Genomic DNA, 10778 nt, shown 5'->3' with positions numbered 1-10778 from the left:
ATTATCCAATGTTTTATTTTTGGTGAAGAAAGTAAAAGATAATATCTTTATAATGTGACTTATGAACAAATTAACAATTATTTTATTGTGAAAACAAAAAATGTATTTAAAAATAAATATGAACATATTCAACATAATAAAGTGATTTATTGTTTCTCTCAGACACGATTCGCAGAAGATAAATATAAAAACAAATACAGAGAATACAAAGTGTACTTTGGTGACGATCCTGAAATCTAAAACCGTGAAGAACAAAACGAGTAAAGAATCTTCCGTTTCATCGATTCTGTCCAACAAACGTCACTCAGCTTCTTAAAGATATTCAACATTTAGATTTTAGCTTCATTTTACTGAAGACGATTGTTTTTAGAAACTTTTTGAAAAATAGTTTCAATGATTTTATAGCCAAAAACATTGCCAAAGTGTTTTTTAACCTCCAAAAATAAAAACGAATCAAATACGGAAGATTTTCTTTTCTTTTGATCACAAGAAGTTTATTAAAAGTTTTTTTATGATAATATCACTGGTGCTCCTGGAACTGAATCGTGATATTAAATAAGTTTCTGACCTCAAAGTTGTTTTTGGGGAAGCTGAGGTCGGAAACTCCACGTCAGCAAACGAGTCCCTGAAGGTCTCGTTTAACGAAAACACATCAGAGGTGAACAGAAGTCACCGCTTGCCTCCTGCAAAGCATCATGGGCGCTGTAGTTGTTCCACAATGTAAGAATCTTAATTTCTCAAAGAAATTCGGTTTTTATTTATTCATCATTTTATTTCCTGGCGTCTGACTTCCTGTTTGTGTTTCCGGCCCAAACGCGGTGACGTGTTGTGATTTGTGTCTCTTCCTGTAAACCTCCGGTCTTCCGTCCAGAGCTGTAGATTAGATCGATTAAAGCTGATTAGTAGATTTATTGATTTATTGATTCGTGTACTAACGACACTCGGGGCTCCACGTTAATGAGTCACCAGCCAAAAGAAACGACTCGCCGATTTTGTCGGTGATGTCAGAGTTAACTCTGAGCCCTGATGATGTCACCTGTGTTTCATTGACCTTTGTGATCACTGTGCTCGTCAACAGCAATAAAAACTAACCTCATGACAAACAGCTGATCCGTCTCCGTGGTTACTGGGTTTGTTTATTTTGTTCTTTTGTTATGAAAGTTTGAGTCGAAAGAAAAGATTCAGCTTATTATTATTATTACTACTTTATTTCTTTACTATTTCTTTTTATTATTATGGAAAAAATCTGTCCTTTATCAATTTGTTTTTTAATTTTGAACAAAAACATTTCAAGTCTATACATTTCATAAGAGGACTTAAACGTAAACAAAGACAATAAGTAGACGAGGACAAGGGTTAGGTGACGAGGTCACTTCCTGTTCACCGGTTGCATAAAAAGCCAAGATGGCCGAACTGGCGGCGTAACACATTTGATGTTGTCATGGTAACTGTTTGAGAGCATTCTGGATTTATTGGTTGTTTTGTTCGTCCAGTGGTTCTTAACCGGGTTCCATGAGTCGCTCTCGTGTGTTCGGCAGACACACACTGCGGTCAAGTGAGCGCCGCTTTAAAACGAATGACCGTCTATTCCAGTGATTTTCAACCTTTTGTGAGCCGCGGCACACTTTTTACATTTACAAAATCCTGGGGCACACCACCAACCAAAATGACACAAAAAGACACTAACACAGTACATATAGTTAATAATATAGTTTCTAAATGTATTTGTACTCACTCAGTGTGAAACCTGGGCCTGTTTGGATGAACACAACATGGATATCCTGCAGGAAGGTAGAAAGACACACGAAGCTCTTCCTCAACAGCTCTCAGTCTCGCTCTGGTTTTAGTTTTTATCGCTGTCAAGCTTGAGAAGCTCAGCTCACAATGTCAAAATAGCTTTGTTGGAATGGGGAACTCCTTGGCAACAGCTAACCAAAAACTGTCCAAAGGAAGATCAGCAAAGTTTAGCTTTAAACCGCGATCTTGTTTCAGTTCAATGAGTTCCTCTTGCTCCTTTAAAGTCCTTTCCAGCAGCGGATGCTGAGCTGTATGCGTTATAACCCAGTCAAGGCATTCTGTGAAGGCTGAAGAGAAATAAAATGACAACTTCTCCTCCAGAGTTTTCAAATGTTTGCCAATCACCTCGCACATTGCAGCAGTGTTGCCATCCTGCAGTTTCTCGGTGAGTGGGAACATCTCAAGGTTGCCACGCTGCACATGTTGTTGCCAGAGCTGCACCTTTGAACGGAATCCGTTCATTTTGTCAGTGCTTGTAAGCAGGTTTTCATTTCGGCCTTGCATCCGTGTGTTCAGTTCATTCAGATGATGAAATATATCAGCCAGCTTTGCACACCACTGATCACTTGCAAGCAGCTTTGAGAAATCGGGCCTCTCGTCTGTCAGAAACACTTTAAGTTCCTCTCGGAGCTCAAACACACGGGCCAGCACTTTGCCGCGCGACGGCCACGGACCTCCGTGTGGAGCAATAACACTTTATGTTCCGCTCCCATTTCCTCACACAGACGCAAATAAGCGAGATTTCAAAGGTCGCGTCTTCACAAAGTTCACTAAGCGCACAACATCATCCAACACAGGACGGAGATCTGCTGGTAAGGTCTTTGCAACGAGGCCTCACGGTGCAAACAACAGTGCGTAACAGTAACAGCTGTTTCTACTTACGAAGCCTTTGATGCGCCCGACCATCGCTGCTGTCCATCAGTGCAGACACCTGTGCAGGTTTCCCACGTAAGCCCGCTTTTGTCAAGATATTCCGACGTGACCCGAAATATTTCATCTCCTGTTGATTTTTCTGGCAGTGCCTTGCAAAATAGGAAGTTCTCTCTAACGGCTTCTCCATCCACAAAACGCACGTTGGCCAAGAGCTGACGATGTCCACTAATATCCGTCGACTCATCAAGTTGCAAGGCAAATTTCTTACTGATGCGCATATTTTCCAAAACAACAGTTTCTATGTCCGCAGACATGTCATCAATACGTCAGTTGTGTTCTCTGAGAGGCACTTTAGCGTCAGGGCCGAGCATCTCATTCACGATGCTTCACACGCTGCAGCATGAATGTTTCTGCACCGTGTGGACGTCTTTGTTTTAGCTACGAGTTCAGCAACAAGGTAGCTCGCTTTGAGGGCGCTCTCGTTTACCTTTGTGGTTTTTCTCAGAACAGTTGCCTGTTTCTCATTGTTTGTACGTAAGCGTACAAAATAGTCCATCGACTTGTTTTGAACGGAAGGTGTTTGGTTTGGAGATGGCGTTTAGGCTGCTTGGCACCGTGGCGCTATTGGATAGCTTCTCACCGCACAGCGGACTCGGTGCCGTTGCATCCCCGGTGAACGTAAATCCAAATGAAAGAGCTTTCGCTGTATTGCCTCGAGCTCACCGTCTTGTCTTTTTCTTTTGTCGACCACTCATACTCGGGCCTTCATCTGGGTCAGAAGTTTGTCCAGGGCCCTGTTCGGCATTTGCATTTTCTCTTCTCAAAAACTTCTCCATCACTGTCACCTTTTTGTTTGTTTTTCATCACTGTCACTTGCTCGTCTTGCTTTGATCCCAAACTGTCACTGTCACGTGTCGCGCAGCACTAACTCTATTGTCTTTACAGGTATTTAAATCCCTCTGCTGCCACCCACTGCCATAGAAGAGTATTACATTAGTATTACATTACCTGCGCACTTTATTACAGCACAGACACCCGACAATGGTTAATTAGGTGATATTAGAACATTTCCCACGGCACACCAGACGATCTCTCGCGGCACACCGGTTGAAAATCACTGGTCTATTCCTTAAGGTGCGTTCACACCGTTAACGCTACGGTGGCTTGGGTAGCCCAAAAAGCACGGAGAAAGCTAAAAGTTATGCTGCGTTCACACCGAACGCTCGCTGTGAACGCACCTTATGGAATAGACTCATTCATTTTGAAAGCGGCGGCTCACTTGATGGCAGTGCGCACTGCGAGGTACTTTACATGTAAAGTCAATGCACAGACGCGAATGGTTGCGAATGACGCGAATTTCCACCGGGCTGCGCGAATGACGCTGGAAGCGGCCGTCACTCAGACGCAGTTGTGCGACTACGGAAAACATTATGAACACAGACACGGGGCGTTTGATTGGCCGACGTTTGAGGGACTTCCACAAGAAGTATAAAGCAGAACTAGTGGTTACTTCAATGGTGGATGAAGGAAACGCTACTGTTTTTAGGGAGATAAGCCACGGAGATAAGCCCCGCCCTCTTTCAGGCGCGAATGCCGCGAATTACCCACAAACATCTTCAAGCGGCCGCTCACTTCACCGCAGTAAGACTCACGCAGCGTAGCCGGTTCACACGAGCAATGTCGGCCGTTTTTGTCAGCTGTCAAAACATTTTCTACAGACAATTTGGCAACACACAATTTATTTCAAAATAAATTCTGCCCACGTATTATTCGTCATGCTGTGCTTGGCCATCATTGGCTGCAGCTGATCACGCCGCTCTGTTGTTGTAGCCATTTGTGATTTCCAATCCCTTCATACTAACATGTCGAGCAAACAAAGAAAGTGGTAGAACGAATACGTACAATATGGATTCACGTGTAAAGAGGAACGTGATGAGTCAGCGTCCTCAATGCATGATTTGCAATGCCAAGTTGAGCAACTCTAGTCTAGCACCGCAAAACTAAAGGAACACTTCCTAAAGATGCATGATGGGAAATACAAGAACACAACGCTCGCTGAATTCACGGTGACGAGAGCCAGATTCCATGAAAAGGCTGCTCTGTTCTCGGCTTCGTACCCATCGACAAACCGATCCTCAGCATCGTACGAAGTTGCGTACCTGATCGCAAAGCAGGGCAACCACACAGCACTGGTGAAACACTGGTGAAACACTGGTGAAAGCACTGCGTTGAAGACGGTGAATAGCATGCTGGGAAAAGCTGCTGAAGGCCGGAACGACGCGGTGCTGCAGTCTCAGCTGCGCCGCATCGCAATAACGCACTGAAACTGGTTTACAATTGAAAGGAATTGAATCCTACTGAAGCAAATACAATGATACAGTGAAGTACACGACTTCTATGGAATATGAAACGATAGAACCCGAGCAAAGAACTCTTCAGCCCCTCAGAGGACACGTGTTCCCTGGAAGCGTAGCGCTAGCGAGAGAAAAATACTTTGTTTCATCCCTCACAGTTTGAAACTCCTCCCCTTTTGTCCATCACAATTCCTATTGGCTCAGCCCAGGACCCTTGTCCTGGTGTGCTCTGTAATGGCCTGTCTAAAAGTCTCTCGTCCCTTCGCTCTTCATACATTCAGTGACTGTCTGTTATGGCTGAACCCTTCTATGATAAACATTCTATATAAAAGACTTTGCAACTTTTGGCAAAAACTTCATGTCTACAAATTCTACTTCTAGCTACTAATCCTAAAAGACTTTTATGCTTATCTTAATTATGCATTTCCAAAACACTTCTGATTATGACTAATTATGAACTCTTAAATATGAATCATTAAACACTTCTATCATAACTTCTTAACACACAGTTCTACACTCAAATGTCCTGCTGCTGAAGACAAGTTCCTCTTTCAAACGACACGAGCAGCAGAACAGACCACATGAGCGATGACGTCATGCTCAGCAGCTGCAGATCTGATTTCAAACAAAGTTCAGCCTCCAACTCGATGAGTTGCGCCATATGAAAGATGACGAGATAAAGGAAGATGTTTTATTTTGTCGCCTCTTACAACAAGCAAGGCAGTCGATGTGAAGAAACTCGTGGATGACTTCTTCAGAGACAACGATCTTTGGTGGAATATGGTTTCTGCAGTTTGTTCGCCGGAGCTCCAGCCATGCTGGGACGACACTCTGCTTTTGGAGCGCTGGTGAAATCCGATGCACCGCACATCAGTGTTCTGCACAGGCATGCGTTGGCAACAACAACCGCCTTCATTCTCATCTTGGCGTACACGGCCGACAGATGCAGGGCGGCGGAGTCAACATCATCGAAGCGGAAGAAAGCGGAATGACAACTTGGCAAACTTTCCGCTGCTGGACGACTCGTCAGTCAGATCGAAGACGCGTCTGGAATTGCAGACATTTCTGTCCCTGAGGAGCTGAAGCAAGCAGTTTAACAGGAGAGGCAATAATCATGACGTCATCATGTGACGAAACCGCTGCGTCGCCGTGACGATAAAGAGTCAACTGGAATCAAACCGGAAACCTTTGAGCAGAGATTCCTCTGAACACCTTTTAAACAGGACTGAACTTCTAGGAAGACAGAAACACGGAGACGTCGTTGAGGTCGCAGTGAAAGACGAGACGGAGAGACGATCCGGCTCAAAGCGGCTTCCAGTGTCCAACAACAACAACAACAACAACAACAACAACAACACGAAGACGAAGAAGAAGAAGAAGAAGAAGAAACAAGCTCAGAACCAGACGAGGAGCATTCACAGCTCCAAAGTACTCGTACAACACAGTATGAATACTGCAGGAAAGTACTCGTACAACACAGTATGAATACTGCAGGAAAGTACTCGTACAACACAGTATGAATACTGCAGGAAAATTACTAGTACAACACAGTATAAATCCTGCAGGAAAGTACTAGTACAACACAGTATAAATACTGCAGGAAAGTACTCGTACAACACAGTATGAATACTGCAGGAAAGTACTCGTACAACACAGTATGAATACTGCAGGAAAATTACTAGTACAACACAGTATAAATCCTGCAGGAAAGTACTAGTACAACACAGTATAAATACTGCAGGAAAGTACTAGTACAACACAGTATAAATACTGCAGGAAAGTACTAGTACAACAAAGTATAAATACTGCAGGAAAGTACTAGTACAACACAGTATAAATACTGCAGGAAAGTACTAGTACAACACAGTATAAATACTGCAGGAAAGTACTAGTACAACACAGTATAAATCCTGCAGGAAAGTACTCGTACAACACAGTATAAATCCTGCAGGAAAGTACTCGTACAACACAGTATAAATACTGCAGGAAAGTACTCGTACAACACAGTATAAATCCTGCAGGAAAATTACTAGTACAACACAGTATAAATACTGCAGGAAAGTACTAGTACAACACAGTATAAATACTGCAGGAAAGTACTCGTACAACACAGTATGAATACTGCAGGAAAGTACTAGTACAACACAGTATAAATCCTGCAGGAAAATTACTAGTACAACACAGTATAAATACTGCAGGAAAGTACTAGTACAACACAGTATAAATACTGCAGGAAAGTACTCGTACAACACAGTATGAATACTGCAGGAAAGTACTAGTACAACACAGTATAAATCCTGCAGGAAAATTACTAGTACAACACAGTATAAATACTGCAGGAAAGTACTAGTACAACACAGTATAAATACTGCAGGAAAGTACTAGTACAACACAGTATAAATACTGCAGGAAAGTACTCGTACAACACAGTATTAATACTGCAGGAAAGTACTAGTACAACAGTGTATAAATACTGCAGGAAAGTACTCGTACAACACAGTATAAATCCTGCAGGAAGGTACTAGTACAACACAGTATAAATCCTGCAGGAAAGTACTAGTACAACACAGTATAAATACTTCAGGAAAGTACTAGTACAACACAGTATAAATCCTGCAGGAAAGTACTCGTACAACACAGTATAAATACTGCAGGAAAGTACTCGTACAACACAGTATAAATCCTGCAGGAAAGTACTCGTACAACACAGTATTAATACTGCAGGAAAGTACTAGTACAACAGTGTATAAATACTGCAGGAAAGTACTCGTACAACACAGTATAAATCCTGCAGGAAGGTACTAGTACAACACAGTATAAATCCTGCAGGAAAGTACTAGTACAACACAGTATAAATACTTCAGGAAAGTACTAGTACAACACAGTATAAATACTACAGGAAAGTACTAGTACTACACAGTATAAATCCTGCAGGAAAGTACGAGTACAACACAGTATAAATCCTGCAGTTAAGTACTAGTACAACAGTGTATAAATACTGCAGGAAAGTACTAGTACAACAGTGTATAAATCCTTCAGGAAAGTACAAGTACAACACAGTATTAATCCTGCAGTTAAGTACTAGTACAACAGTGTATGAATACTGCAGGAAAGTACTAGTACAACAGTGTATAAATCCTGCAGGAAAGTACTAGTACAACACAGTATAAATCCTGCAGGAAAGTACTAGTACAACACAGTATAAATCCTGCAGGAAAGTACTAGTACAACACAGTATAAATTCTTCAGGAAAGTACTAGTACAACACAGTATAAATCCTGCAGGAAAGTACTAGTACAACACAGTATAAATCCTGCAGGAAAGTACTAGTACAACACAGTATAAATCCTTCAGGAAAGTACTAGTACAACACAGTATGAATCCTGCAGGAAAGTACTAGTACAACAGTGTATAAATACTGCAGGAAAGTACTAGTACAACAGTGTATAAATACTGCAGGAAGGTACTAGTACAACAGTGTATAAATACTGCAGGAAGGTACTAGTACAACAGTGTATAAATGCTGCAGGAAGGTACTAGTACAACAGTGTATAAATACTGCAGGAAAGTACTAGTACAACAGTGTATAAATGCTGCAGGAAGGTACTAGTACAACAGTGTATAAATACTGCAGGAAAGTACTAGTACAACAGTGTATAAATGCTGCAGGAAGGTACTAGTACAACAGTGTATAAATGCTGCAGGAAGGTACTAGTACAACAGTGTATAAATGCTGCAGGAAGGTACTAGTACAACAGTGTATAAATACTGCAGGAAGGTACTAGTACAACAGTGTATAAATGCTGCAGGAAGGTACTAGTACAACAGTGTATAAATGCTGCAGGAAGGTACTAGTACAACAGTGTATAAATACTGCAGGAAGGTACTAGTACAACAGTGTATAAATACTGCAGGAAAGTACTAGTACAACAGTGTATAAATACTGCAGGAAGGTACTAGTACAACAGTGTATAAATACTGCAGGAAGGTACTAGTACAACAGTGTATAAATGCTGCAGGAAGGTACTAGTACAACAGTGTATACATACTGCAGGAAGGTACTAGTACAACAGTGTATAAATACTGCAGGAAGGTACTAGTACAACAGTGTATAAATACTGCAGGAAGGTACTAGTACAACAGTGTATAAATACTGCAGGAAGGTACTAGTACAACAGTGTATAAATACTGCAGGAAGGTACTAGTACAACAGTGTATAAATGCTGCAGGAAGGTACTAGTACAACAGTGTATAAATGCTGCAGGAAGGTACTAGTACAACAGTGTATAAATACTGCAGGAAGGTACTAGTACAACAGTGTATAAATACTGCAGGAAGGTACTAGTACAACAGTGTATAAATACTGCAGGAAGGTACTAGTACAACAGTGTATAAATACTGCAGGAAGGTACTAGTACAACAGTGTATAAATACTGCAGGAAGGTACTAGTACAACAGTGTATAAATACTGCAGGAAGGTACTAGTACAACAGTGTATAAATACTGCAGGAAGGTACTAGTACAACAGTGTATAAATGCTGCAGGAAGGTACTAGTACAACAGTGTATAAATACTGCAGGAAGGTACTAGTACAACAGTGTATAAATACTGCAGGAAGGTACTAGTACAACAGTGTATAAATACTGCAGGAAGGTACTAGTACAACAGTGTATAAATACTGCAGGAAGGTACTAGTACAACAGTGTATAAATGCTGCAGGAAGGTACTAGTACAACAGTGTATAAATACTGCAGGAAGGTACTAGTACAACAGTGTATAAATACTGCAGGAAGGTACTAGTACAACAGTGTATAAATACTGCAGGAAGGTACTAGTACAACAGTGTATAAATACTGCAGGAAAGTACTAGTACAACAGTGTATAAATACTGCAGGAAGGTACTAGTACAACAGTGTATAAATACTGCAGGAAGGTACTAGTACAACAGTGTATAAATGCTGCAGGAAGGTACTAGTACAACAGTGTATACATACTGCAGGAAGGTACTAGTACAACAGTGTATAAATACTGCAGGAAGGTACTAGTACAACAGTGTATAAATACTGCAGGAAGGTACTAGTACAACAGTGTATAAATACTGCAGGAAGGTACTAGTACAACAGTGTATAAATACTGCAGGAAGGTACTAGTACAACAGTGTATAAATGCTGCAGGAAGGTACTAGTACAACAGTGTATAAATGCTGCAGGAAGGTACTAGTACAACAGTGTATAAATACTGCAGGAAGGTACTAGTACAACAGTGTATAAATACTGCAGGAAGGTACTAGTACAACAGTGTATAAATACTGCAGGAAGGTACTAGTACAACAGTGTATAAATACTGCAGGAAGGTACTAGTACAACAGTGTATAAATACTGCAGGAAGGTACTAGTACAACAGTGTATAAATACTGCAGGAAGGTACTAGTACAACAGTGTATAAATACTGCAGGAAGGTACTAGTACAACAGTGTATAAATACTGCAGGAAGGTACTAGTACAACAGTGTATAAATACTGCAGGAAGGTACTAGTACAACAGTGTATAAATACTGCAGGAAGGTACTAGTACAACAGTGTATAAATACTGCAGGAAGGTACTAGTACAACAGTGTATAAATGCTGCAGGAAGGTACTAGTACAACAGTGTATAAATACTGCAGGAAGGTACTAGTACAACAGTGTATAAATACTGCAGGAAGGTACTAGTACAACACGCAGGGCCTCGGCGGTCGGTCGGTGCAGCTTTGAGT

This window comes from Melanostigma gelatinosum, assembly GCF_949748355.1.
Source record: "Melanostigma gelatinosum genome assembly, chromosome: 8".
Lineage (NCBI taxonomy): Eukaryota > Metazoa > Chordata > Actinopteri > Perciformes > Zoarcidae > Melanostigma > Melanostigma gelatinosum.
This window is presented reverse-complemented; position numbering follows the sequence as displayed.